This window comes from Lissotriton vulgaris, chromosome 5, assembly GCF_964263255.1.
Source record: "Lissotriton vulgaris chromosome 5, aLisVul1.2, whole genome shotgun sequence".
Classification (NCBI taxonomy): domain Eukaryota; kingdom Metazoa; phylum Chordata; class Amphibia; order Caudata; family Salamandridae; genus Lissotriton; species Lissotriton vulgaris.
The window spans coordinates 219,872,703-219,886,518 of record NC_141693.1 but is presented as its reverse complement, the minus strand read 5'-3'; the positions used below and the strand labels follow the sequence as shown (position 1 = coordinate 219,886,518).

At 45.1% G+C, this 13,816-nt stretch overlaps 1 pseudogene; it reads right to left on the bottom strand.

Moving 5' to 3' along the window:
• Positions 1–7,983: 7,983 nt before the first annotated feature.
• Positions 7,984–13,047, bottom strand: LOC147710540 (uncharacterized; annotated as a pseudogene).
• Positions 13,048–13,816: the final 769 nt, after the last annotated feature.

Genomic DNA, 13,816 nt, shown 5'->3' with positions numbered 1-13,816 from the left:
CGTATTTGCTTTCTCTTCTTTTCAGATAAAGATTCCCAATCATCAGTTTGGGCAAGGGCTTGTGTAAGGTCAGTATTCTGCAATAATGGTTGTGCCGCATGGATTTCCTTGATGTCACTCTCACTGTAGCTCAGGCCACAATTGTCCTCCATGTTTTCCACTCCTTAGAGATGGGCTAATGATCCTTTGTTACTTTTTCAGTGTCACAAAGGTATGATTAAACTCCTGCAGCTGTGCGCTGCTTAAAATTCATGATCAACTGGTAGGGAGGAGGAATCAGAGTCCATTCTATTCCCCAAATGGTATATCAAGTAATCAAGAGTGGGAATGGACACTTGTAACTACGTGAACGTAGGTTGGATTGAATCACCCTCATAAACGCTATGTTGTTTGTGCGGTGTATATCTGTTCTCCGCCCCGCATACGCGTTATGGCATAGTCATTGGGTGTCCAATAGTGCTGTATGCCTACCTCATCCTGAGGTGACCTCTGGTTCATATAGCAGTGTCCAGAGAAATGGAGAACCCCAGTGAAAAAGTAGGAGTAAGTAGAGGTGATTGATTAAAATACAAAAAATCACCTATGAGACTTTAATAAAAAAGGTGACGTTTTGTAATTAAAAAATTGGATATAACTTGGGATCGTGTAACTTGATCTCGTTATACAGTTATCATCAACAACGTCGACATGTTTCTGCTCCTTCTATGCCCAGCCGGGTCTACGGAGCTTTCGTCAGGACAAACAAACAAAGTACATATAACATTTAATTTACTTACACTACTTGTGTAGTAATCAATAGTGTTATTTGGAACACACTGGTTCTAATTTGTTCCAAAATTCCTGTAGTAGAAACAAAAGAGAAACACAACATACAGTATCGGCGGTGATTAGTCAGCACTGTAAATGTTACTCCTATTTGGAAATTTTGTCTATGTAAATTTATACATCGTTTCTCAAAGGGTGGTGTGAGGGAAGACTATAGTGGAAATCGCTACAGGGTAAATGCAAGATCTGCGCACATTACATAAGTATTTCTGTAAGGAAATCCAGGATTGCAGTGGTTAGTAGATGTGCCTAGGTTTATCAGTGAACCTACGTTGGTATGCAGTAAATCGAGGAAAAAGGAAACGAAAATTAAACATACTAATTTCTGTATCTCGTCCCATTGTTAATAGGGATGTTCTATGCTTAAACATTTCAAAACGCCAGTTAGTACTAGTATTTGGAACAAGTTAGCATATTGCTATTTAAAAAGAATTTTGTTTTTGAGTGTTCGGCACATGAGCATAAATCTTTTAGGACGCGGTGGGATAGGGTGACATGGCTTCGTATCAAAAAATACGGTCATTACCTTCGTTAAAGGAGATTCCAAACTTCATCAGAGGAAAAGGGACTTCTTAGTCCCGAGCTGTATGGAATGAGAGTAAAAAGGGTCAGTTCTTACCTCCACAGAAAAAGGCGCGGGTTGCGATAGTTCAAAGGCGCCATTCTTACCCGCATTCGGAACAGTCTTCGCGTCTGGTGCTGGCTCTGCCCCTGGACACCGGGGAACTGTTTCCTGTTCCTTTTTAGTGCGTGGTAATAGAAATAGAGAGAAGACTTACTTTTCATTTAAGTGTCCTATGGTGTTATTGTATATACGAAGTTAGAAGCTAATGATCTACATTTTAGAAGGTTTAAAGATTGTAAATGGTATTTGCCGTGATTAAATTATTTTGCTGGTCTATTATTGCTGATGTTGAAAAAATTCTTAATTTTGATGGTTAGCGGTTGAGATAGAGTTTATTAAATGTTTCCATTTTAGTATTTCTCATGTGTAGGTCCATCCGATATATGGTTGGAGTTTCTGAATTTTTAGGCAAATTTCTACCAAGGTATATTATCATTTAAACCTGTGATATGTGTCTGGAGGCGGTTGACCCAACGTTGTTCTTTCTCGAAGAGTACTTTTTCTGCATTGTTTGACTTATCTGCCAACATTTCGAGGACAGTCCACCTTAGGTCTTCAGTCATGCCCTATTTCTATGAAGTGGGAGCATAGTTTTGTGGTGTTTTTCTTCAGTCTTATGTTACTTTTATGTTCTCCAATTCTGATTTTGATTTTGCGGCAGGTCATGCCGATATATTTCTTTCCACATGGACAGCAAATCATATAAACTACGTGAGTAGAGTTACAGTTTGTATGCTGTTGTTGTGTCCAATGTAAAGACTCTGTTAGTTGGAGTGATTTGGACATCGTTGTCAGCTTGCACACTAGACAAGTTCCACAGGGATAATGGCCTGTTACCGGTGTCATGTTCATGTGTCTTGTTTGCGTTGTGATCTTCTTTGTTTTTGGCCTAGTGTGCACTAATAGGTCTTTCAGGTTTTTCGTCCGTCTGTTGGCAAATCTTGGTTTTGGACAGTTATACTGGCCCGTCGTCAAAATACTCCAATGTTTTTTGACTAATTTCTGAATATTGTAAGTTGCAGGGCAGTATGTAGTAGCACAGGTTACTAAGTCTGGAATGGGTTTCTTCATGTTAGTTTGTAGAAGACATTCTCTGGGTTGATTTTTTGCTCGTTTTTGGCATCTAGATATTGTTGTTGGTGTGTAATCTCTGGCTCTTAATTTTTGACTCAATTCTTTTGCTTGCACTTTATAATCTTTGTTTTTACTGCAATTTCTTTTTAATCTTAGAAATTGACTGTACGGCAGGTTGTCTCTTAATGGTTTTGGGTGGTAACTTTTGTAAGACAAAAGGCTACTCTTTGCCGTTGGTTTGGTGTATGTTTTGGTTTCCAATTTGCCTGCTTCGGTGAAGATGGTGAGGTCTAGGAAGTCTAGATGTGTATTGCTTGATGTATAGGTACATTTTAACCATTTGTCTCTCCCATTTAACCATTCAATGAATGAGTTCAGATCTTTTTTAATATGCCAAATTAATAGAATGTCATCTATATATCGTTTCCAGTACAAAATACTGGAAACGAAAGGATTGGTGTTGTTGAGTACATGACGTTTATGAGGGTGATTCAATCCAACCTACGTTCACGTAGTTACAAATGTCCATTCCCACTCTTTTTTTTTTTTTTATTAATTTTTGGTAAACCTTTATTGTACATATAGCAATACAATCACGGGCAAGCAAAGCACTAAGATCATAGACATACAGCATTACGTCCCCCAATTGCCCCATTGTAGCTCAGGATAATGTTCGTATTAACAAATACCAGGATGGATGAGGTTTCTTTTTTTTTTGGGGGGGGGGGATTCTAGTGAGCACAGGATCGATAGCGAGCAATCTTTTCAGAGTCTACAGCTAATTGTCAAATCGTGCAAAGGCGACCAACTGGACAGTTAAAGTGGGAGTAGGGGGCAAAATAAGCAATACTGGGCAGCCATCAGCGCAGTCTCTATACAGAACAAACCAGTGCCCCACCCCACAATAACTGAGTACGCCATAGAATTCCCGAAGAATAAGACAGAAAAAAGCAAAGGAAAGGGCCATAGAACCAAAGAGAAAACAAGAAGATACACAGTAACCAACCCCCCACCCCGCACCCCTGCAGAAGGCCATGGCCTATCCCCCCAGCAGTGTGCCCGTCGCCCTAATAGGAGACCCGAAATATAGTTAGAGAAAAAGTGAAGAGAGAAAAGAAGATGGAGGAGGAAGACAACCAGTATGCGTGCTCTCAGCCGCCCACCCTCCGACCCTCAAACCGATGAAATACCAACGTTCAACTCAGTCAATGTCCCGCCTGTCCCTCATAGTCCCAGCAATGCGAGCAACAGCAATCAAGAAAACATCCTCAACTTTGCCCCATACGATCAAGTGCGTCGACGGAGTCCAGCTATCCAGCCGCCATCTTAGATGGAATAGGCGAACGGGATGACCATAATAGAATAGGAAGCTGTCCACCAAAGTCTGCCCAGACCAACGCTGTGTGTTCAATGACGATGCAAAAAGGATCAACGCACAGCAGTAATCCCCCAAAGCCGGCGGGCCAGTACGGTAATATCAGATCCAAGAAAGGAGGGGGAGTCACGCCATCAGACCACAAATGAGTTGCCGGACATGGCGTCCGGAGACGATTCCCCAACCACTGCACGAGTCCACGAACACCAGACCTCTTCCCGACCATTGCGGTCAGCACCATGGCAGTCTCGAAATCTTGGTCCTCCAACGCCTCCGTATATACCTGGGTAGGCAGTCCACTGCGGTCGGGTGCAGGGTGTGGCGCAGTGTCCCGTACTCGAGAGCAATCACGGCCAGCCGAGGGCACATCAGGAGCAATAGCATCCAGCCGGCTCCCCAGGTCCTGGGCACTAATATGCAGGGCAGCTCGCAAAGCACCTAGAGCGCCCAGAATATCGCTGATCCCCAGCGGTGCCCCAAAAAGAAAGGATTCAGCATTCCTCTTCACCCGAGGCTCACTGGCATGTAGTAGCTCTCGAGGCTGACCGTCATCATCCCATGCGTCCAGCTGATCACCCCGCCGACACTCTGCAAAGTACAATCGGGCCGGAGGCACAGGGGCAGCAGACTCCATTCCGTCACCACACACAGCGTTGATGCAATATCGGCAATCACCTGGACCCTCAGTCGCGGTCCAGGGTCTTTAGTTCCAAGCGCCGAGTACGCGATACACAAAATGGCTCCCACCACAGCGCAGGGAAAGATGAAAAAACTGTCCGGGCAGTCCACGGACGGGGAAGAGATACAATGTAATTCCCACAACTGCGATGCCTCTCAGGCATACAGAATCGCAGGGCAGGTCAGATTGCTGCAGTGGGAAGCGCAGTGCGGTAACCTCTCTCCGGCCGGCCGACTCCTCCCGTCTTCGATGGCCGCTGTTGTTGTGGCAGGGGCTGGCCGTCCCTCACGCACAAAGACCCGGTCTCACAGGCATTAAGGGCCGGGGAAGAAGCGAGGACGTTCCACCACCGCTACCGCTGGAAACAAGCCGGGGAACACACCATTGGGATCAGAGTCACATCCCCGTTCCAAAAAATCGGCTCAAGTGCAGGATAAATTACAGGATGCAGAAGGAAAGCGAGAAGGTCGGCGGAGCCGAGAGTCTAAGCGGCCATCGTGGTTGCAGGCTAGGCTCCTCCTCCTCCATTCCCACTCTTGATTACTTGATATACCATTTGGGGAATAGAATGGACTCTGATTCCTCCTCCCTACCAGTTGATCATGAATTTTAAGCAGCGCACAGCTGCGGGAGTTTAATCATACCTTTGTGACACTGAAAAAGTAACAAAGAATCATTAGCCCATCTCTAAGGAGTGGAAAACATGGAGGACAATTGTGGCCTGAGCTACAGTGAGAGTGACATCGACGAAATCCTTGCGGCACAACCATTATTGCAGAATACTGACCTTACACAAGCCCTTGCCCAAACTGATGATTGGGATCTTTATCTGAAAAGAAGAGAGAGCAAATACGAACAGCCATCCATGGCATAATTATGACTGAATATTTAAGACCAAAGTCAGCTCCGCGAGGCCTTTTTGTGAATAATGCACCGAGAATTTTCTTGCATGACTTAGCATTCCGCCGAGACTGGTCCTCAATCTCATGGAAGTGCACTTTGGACTACCTAGTCTTAATTGTTAAAACGGCCAAGAGATTATCTGAGGCATTACTAGTCCAGATACAAACCTGTGAAAATGAACTCAAAAAAGGAATAAATCCCCTAACGTACAAAAAAGACTAGAAGAAATTACTAAAGAAATGAATGAGACACAAGAGTACATCATGCAAAACAAGTTACAGAAACTAGCAAAAGATCTAAAAAGATTCAGCCAAGAAAAGATGCACCCGTACTCCAAGGAAGAATACACGGCGCCAGATCACAATTCAGATAATGATTCTACGGGGTGGAACTCGTCAGATACTTCAGAAGGAAGCTCAGAAGACTCGACCCCCAAGAGAGGTCGTAACAACTACCGTTGCCAACGTCCCAGAAGAGGCAACAGATGGCAAAGACCATATTTCAATGGGAACCACGTACCAATTTTCCAACCCTTTCTACCTCACTATGCAGGTTGGATGAACCCCTACAATCAAGGATACAATCAAGGTGTACATCAGTTACCACAACTCATGAACCAACATATGCAAGGTATGGAAAATCCACCACAACAACTGCCTTTTTTAGGAAGAGGCCAAAACCAACTGCGTGGACGAAGAAAAAACCTGACCTGGCAAGACCAACAACGCCAAATCATGACACGGAGCATGTCGTCAGACAAACTGAGCACAAGCAAGAACAATCATTGATCGTCAATTTGTCAGATGAAACACTGTCCGATGATCAGACGAGCGTCCTGAATAGAGGTTTAGGCTTCGTCCCTACCCCTCCTCTTGACACTTTTAAACTCAAGTGCGAACTATCTGAATTTTGCAGAACAATAAAACTGAAAGCCTTTTTCTCAGAAACAGAAAGAATAAACCACCAAACAGCTCAATCCCAATTGAAATACAAACTTTTGAGCAAGCATTATTAACCCCTTCACTGCGGCGGCTATTCTGCCGCAGTGCTAAGGGGGTGGGGCGGCCGCGCGGTGGCCGCATGCTGGTGACGGAACCGCTCCGTCACCAGCCTCGGTTGAGCTGTGCTCATGACGGAGAGGTTCCATCATGGCCCGCCCCGCTCAATAGAACGCTCAGCGCAGGCGCGGAATTAGCAGGCAGGCGTTCCGAGCGGGCCATGACGGAACCGCTCCGTCATCAGCACAGCGCACCCGCAGCTGATGACGGAGCAGTTCCGTCATCAGCGTCCAAGGGGTTAAAGGGAGTGGACACAATAGAACAAAAGAACAAACAAGCTTTTCAAAACATGAATAAAAAAGAACGTCAAGCCTTGGAGGAGTTGCAACAAAATGAAAAAAAATAATAAAACCAGCAGATAAGGGGGGGGGGGGGGTATTGTGATCCTGAAAAAAGAAGGATATGATCAACAATGCCTCACCCTCCTGTCAGACACCAAATTCTACAATAGGATCTTGATTGACCCGACCTTAAGACTACAAAACACCATTACAATCATGATCCATGAAGCAGTAACCAATGCGTGGATCTCAAAGAAAGAAGCAGATTTCTTAACAAGGAAAGAACCTAGAACACCTTTCTTCTATTCGCTTCCAAAAACCCACAAAAATAAGTCCCCACCACCTGGACGCCCGATAGTTTCGGGTATAGGTTCTTTAGTAGAACCTCTGTCCAAATTCGCCGATGAATATCTTAAACCATTGGTGCAAAAAATCTGAACTTATCTGAAAGATACACGAGACCTCCTAACCCAAATCTCTGAAAAACAGTTTGATCCTAAGACCATGCTACTGGTGGGCTTAGATGTAGAGTCCCTAGCCTTCCTCAAAGAGAAACACTACAAATGCTAGAAGACCTACTCTTTTCAGAAAACTGGACCCACAAGACCCCCAGACACTTTGTCCTTGAGTGCTGTCGCATAGCTCTAACCGAAAGTTACTTTGAGTATAATGGAAATTTGTACTTGCAATGCCATGGAACTTCTATGGGCAGCGCATTTGCGCCTTCTGTTGCAGGAGTCTGTTAGCCAACTTAAAGAACGTCATGTACTCAACAACACCAATCCTTTCGTTTCTAGTATTTTGTACTGGAAACGATATGTAGATGACATTCTATTAATTTGGCATATTGAAAAAGATCTGAACTCATTCATTGAATGGTTAAATGGGAGAGACAAATGGTTAAAATTTACCTATACATCAAGCAATACACATCTAGACTTCCTAGACCTCACCATCTTCACCAAAGCAGGCAAATTGGAAACCAAAACATACACCAAACCAACGGCAAAGAATAGCCTTTTGTCTTACAAAAGTTACCACCCAAAACCATTAAGAGACAACCTGCCGTACAGTCAATTTCTAAGATTAAAAAGAAATTGTAGTAAAAACAAAGATTATAAAGTGCAAGCAAAAGAATTGAGTCAAAAATTAAGAGCCAGAGATTACACACCAACAACAATATCTAGATGCAAAAAACAAGCAAAAAATCAACCCAGAGAATGTCTTCTAGAAACTAACATAAAGGGACCCATTCCAGACTTAGTAACCTGTGTTACTACATACTGCCCTGCAACTTACAATATTCAGAAATTTGTCAAAAAACATTGGAGTATTTTGACGACGGGCCAGTATAACTGGCCAAAACCAAGATTTGCAAACAGATGGACGAAAAACCTGAAAGACCTATTTGTGCACACTAGGCCAAAAACAAAGAAGATCACAACGCAAACAAGACACATGAACATGACACCGGTAACAGGCCATTATCCCTGTGGAACTTGTCTAGTGTGCAAGCTGACAACGATGTCCAAATCACTCTCACTAACAGAGTCTTTACATTGGGCACAACGACAGCATACAAACTGTAACTCTACTCACGTAGTTTATATGATTTGCTGTCCATGTGGAAAGAAATATATCGGCATGACCTGCCGCAAAATCAAAATCAGAATTGGAGAACATAAAAGTAACATAAGACTGAAGAAAAACACCACAAAACTATGCTCCCACTTCATAGAAATAGGTCATGACTGTGAAGACCTAAGGTGGACTGTCCTCGAAATGTTGGCAGATAAGACAAACAATGCAGAAAAACTACTCTTCGAGAAAGAACAAGGTTGGGTCAACCGCCTCCAGACACATATCACAGGTTTAAATTATAATATACCTTGGTATAAATTTGCCTAAAAATTCAGAAACTCCAACCTTATATCGGATGGACCAACACATGAGAAATACTAAAATGGAAACATTTAATAAACTCTATCTCAACCGCTAACCATCAAATTGTAGATTTTTCTAGTTATTATGACGGAAGGTCTTAATTTTATTAAAGACACGGAGGCGAGTATTATGCATTCTAATCTTGCATTTATTGCAATAGCAGCCAAATAAGTGAATAAACTGCAGTTCCCAGAGGGCCAGGCGACAACTGGGCCATGGGAACGAGAAAAAAACGATAACACAGTAACCAATCAGCACTAAGTAAATAGATAAGAGGCCATACTGACTGCGCAGCTTCCTCTTTTCGCTGACGAGCAGGTCAGATAAAATTGTTGAACAAAGGAAAAAAAGACATAACAATAGCAACAGCCAAAGTCCAGGAGCAGATATCCTGAGCCACGGAGAGGCAAGGCCAAAGTCCAACTTGAGCATTTCGAGAAGTATCCGGGAGAGCTGAAGGAGTCCACACAGGTGAGGCACAAAGACGATGGAGGGAAGACCTCTTATGATGAAGCAGGTGGCAAGGCCGGATTCGCTGTAGGGAAGGAGAACACAAATTAGTATTGTAGAGGTGGGATAATACTCGCCTCCGTGTCTTTAATAAAATTAAGACTTTCCGTCATAATAACTAGGAAAATCTACATTTTATGACAAGACCGAAGGCTCCTATTATGCTTGTTCAAAGCATATTAATAACATCAGAAGCAAAAGAATAAATAGGTTTACAATAGAACATGCGGAAAACTCTGTCATTGGACCAATCAGCTGATCTCAGAATGTCCTCCAGACGGGAACTGGACCAAAAGGCCTTAGAGGCCATGGATCCCCTGGCCGAATGCGCTCCAAAAACGGAGACGTCAATACGGGCAAGAGACATTACCCAACGAACCCACCTGGCAAGGGTAGGGGAAGAGACGGGAAGGTGGGGCTTGCGGAAGGAAATAAGAAGTTGGGAACAAGAGGACGTTCTGAGATTAGCGGTCTTTTGTTCATACACTTTCAAGCAATGTCCCACACAAAGTTGTGGTTGGTCAGGAAAATAAGGATAAAACATTGAATCCAAATTAGTTTTTGTTCTTCTGCGAATCTGGAACAGAACACCTGTAGGGGAAAATTGTCGAGAAGAATCATCTAAAGCTCTAACATCTGAAATTCTTTTGATAGAGATCAAACAAAGTAACATTGTCAGTTTGGCAGATAACATTTTGAGAGACAAGGCAGAGTTAGCAGGCCAATTCATGAACAGTTTAAGAACCACTGAAACATCCCATAAAAAACTATACTTAGCCAACGGAGGTTTAGCACATCGAACACCTTTGAGGAGGCGACAGATCAGAGGATGAGCGCCAACTGGTTTGCCATCGATCTGAGAATGGTTGAGGGAAATCGCAGAGCGATAAAGGTTGATGGTACGATAGGCCTTACCTGAGCAGGCCTCAGAGGCCAGAAAATTGATTATAAAATTCAGAGGGGCTGAAAGGGTATCGATAGACCTTTCCAAACACCAGCTTGCCCAAGGAGACCAGGCGGATTTGTATGCTTTGGATGTCCCAGGAGCCCAGGCCTGGTTGATGAAGAGAGCAGCCTCTTGCGAAATGAGGATGTCAGGAGGGGAAGGCCGGAAACTTTCCAGGCCGACAGAGTCAAGGAGTTGTCCAAAATGAGGCTGTGCCGAAGGCCCGGAGGATTGATGAGCAGGTCGTCGAAAGATGGAAGAAGGATGGGAAAATCTACTGACATCTCCAGCAGGGAGGGAAACCAAATTTGGGCTTGCCAAAAAGGAGCAATCAGTACCAAAGAAGTGGACTGACGACGAACTTGAGCAAGAACTCTGCTGATCATAAGGAAAGGGGGAAAAGCATAATTGAGGTGAAGAGACCAATCCTGAAGGAACGCATCTGTAGCTAAGGCCAGATAATCCGGCCGCCAACTGAAGAATTGAAGTAATTGACAATTGAGGCGTGAAGCAAAGAGATCTATGGAGAAGGGACCCCATTTGTGAGAAAGAGAACTGAAGACGGAGGGTCAAAGCTTCCAATCGCTGGAGTCGTGAAGAAACCTGGAGTGCCAGTCTGCCACAGTGTTGAGATTTCCGGGAAGGTATTCCGCTGTTAAGGAAAAATTATGGGAGAGACAGAACTCCCACAGACTTTTCGCTAGATCCGCCAGAGGCTTGGACTTGGTCCCGCCAAGATGATTGATATAGCGAACCGCAGAAACATTGTCCATGCGGAGAAGGATGGAACATTTGATTCTGTCTTTGGAAAGGCTTTGGATTGCAAAGGAACCTGCAAGCATCTCTAAACAGTTGATGTGCAACTTGGACTCCTCGCTTGACCATGTACCTCCAGTCGAGATTGGTCCACAGCGGGCGCCCCAACCCGACAGGCTTGCATCGGATTCTAATACAAGACCTGGGGCAGTGGCGAAGATAGTGCGCCCGTTCCTCGCATCTAAATGGTCTATCCACCATTGAAGCTCGGTGCGGGACTCTGAATCCAAGGCGACGAGGTCTGCGTAGGCAAGGCCTTGTCGAAAATGCCTGATTTTTAGGCGCTGAAGAGCGCGGTAGTGGAGAGGGCCTGAGAATATGGCCTGGATAGAGGAGGAAAGAAGACCGACGATCCTGGCCAAGGACCTGAGGGACAGAAGGGACGACTGAAGGACAGAGGCAATCTCCGCTTTGATTCTGGAGACTTTGGAGAGGGGCAGGCGGAGAGAAGCTGCAACCGAGTCTACAAGGAATCCAAGGAACTCCGTGTTCTGAGACGGAATCAAGGAGGACTTTTCCGGGTTGACAAGAAAACCCAAATCCAGAAGAAGAGACTGGGTTGTCTGAAGGTCGGACAGAAGAGAGAGTCTGTCGGAATTGAGAATCAGAATATCGTCCAGGTAGATGATAAGACGGATTCCGAGAGAACGGAGGAAGGCAACCACTGGCTTCAAAAGCTTGGTGAAGCACCATGGAGCGGAAGAAAGACCGAAGGGGAGAGAGGTAAAACAATAGGTCACTCCTGACCATTGAAATTGAAGAAACTTCCAATGGGACTGATGGATAGGGACTGTGAGGTAAGCGTCCTGAAGGTCTAACCGAACCATCCAATCTTTTGGGCGAAGGGTGTCTCGTAAATGGAGAATAGTCTCCATTTTGAAGTGACGATAAATCACAAACTGGTAGAACCACTTGAGGTTGATAACAGAACGCAGTTTTTTGTTTTTCTTTTGAACTAGAAAAATGGAGCTTAGAAAGCCTGAAGAGTCGAAGGGCAAAATCTGAATGGCCTGTTTCTGGAGGAAAGACTGAATCTCGTTTGAGATTAGAGTGGCCATAAGGGTGGGGAAAACTAGAGGGGGGGAAAGGAGGTCTGGAGAGGAGGAGAAGAGAACTCTAAGAGGTAGCCCTGAACAGTGTTATAACCCAGGGATCTGAGCTTATGGTGCGCCATTTTGACAGAAACAATCTTAGATGGCACCCTACAGGAGGGGAAGAAGGGCTTACCTTGTTGGTTGGGGTTGGAATTGCGGTAGCTTTTCTGTCCTCTACCTCGGAAGCCACGACCCCGCTGTGGGTAAAATTGGGGCTTGTAGTCCTGGGAGGTATTATAGGAGCCTCTGGAGCCTTGATTGTAGGGACGGCCGAAAGAGCGACCCCTGCCTCGTCCGGCCCGTCCAAAAACACGAGGAGCAAAAACTTTTTTAATGGATTGTTGCGCCTTATCCAAGGATGCAAAGGTAGAGACGAACCTGCTGAGATCATGGACCAAATTATCGCCAAAAAGAAGACCATTGGCTTTGGGACCAGGATCCATGGGGGCGAGGTTGGCAAGTTTCGGATCCAACTTAATCAAAAGTCTCTTACGTCGTTTGTGGGTAATGGCAGAGTTGGCATTGCCTAAAAGACAGAAAGCACGTTGAGCCCACATAGAAAGGTCCTCCGCAGAGAGGTCAGCACCTTCAAGACGAGCAGATTCTGGCATGTCCAGAATACGGGCCAGAGGACCCACCACATCCAAAACCTTGTCCTGGCAGGAGGACCATGCTTTATCCACTCCTTTGCGTGGGTCTTTGCCAAATTTTTAGAAAAAGGTGAGGAGGGGCTGGTCAATGGAGGGAACTTGAGTGATTTTTTCTGGTAAGGAGGGTTTAGGGCATTCGGATTTAAGTCTAGACCGCACCGCAGTCTCCAAAGGAAGGCGTAAACGGGCCAAAATATATTCGCCCACATGATGAGAGGGAAGCCATTCCGTGGAATTAGGGTGTTGGATGGAGGCAGGGTCGAACATGGGGAAACCCTCGGAATCAAAAACAGGTTCAAAAGCAAAAGAGTCAAATTTGGAAATTTTGGGAGGGGGGGAAGGAGGGTCAGCCACATCAAATACATCAAATAAATTGTCTGCATCAGCCATACCATCGTCAGTGTCCAAGACGGTGGAAATTACCAATTTTTTAATTGGTGACTCTGCGTGCTTTGACTTTTGTTTCTTTTTGCCCTCAGTACTGACAAACCCCTCCTTAGCAGGATGCCTGGGAGGCACTAGGTCCTCAGACAAATGTGAGAAGGACTCGCCCATCAATAATGACGATTTTTTGGAAGTATGCACAGGAGCAGAGTAGTCCACCTTACGTTTTCTGCTATCCCCCGCAGACTGGACCAAAACCTTGGACATAATGCTGAGCATAGAGTTTTCCATTGTCTTAGACATGCGCTTCATGGATAAATCCACAGCATGTTCCACAGAGTTATTGATGAATTTACTCAAGTCCTGTTTAAAAGAGCCACCGTCCTCCTCGGAGGGCACCTCTTCAGAGGAACTGTCACGTTCCATATTACCAATGTAAAAAGGAAAAGTGGCTGGAAAGGGTTACTGAGCTCTGTGGGCGTGTACGGGGCGGGACTGAGAAGGAAGAAGGCTGTCCGCGTCAGAACGGGAGCAAGAAGCTGAGGAGACAGGGCTTCGACACTCCCTGAGGTAAAGCGGCAACGGGCAGAAGGAGCGCGAGCAACGTGAGGGGCAGACCGGACGAAACCACCGGCACTCGAAAGGAAGGAGG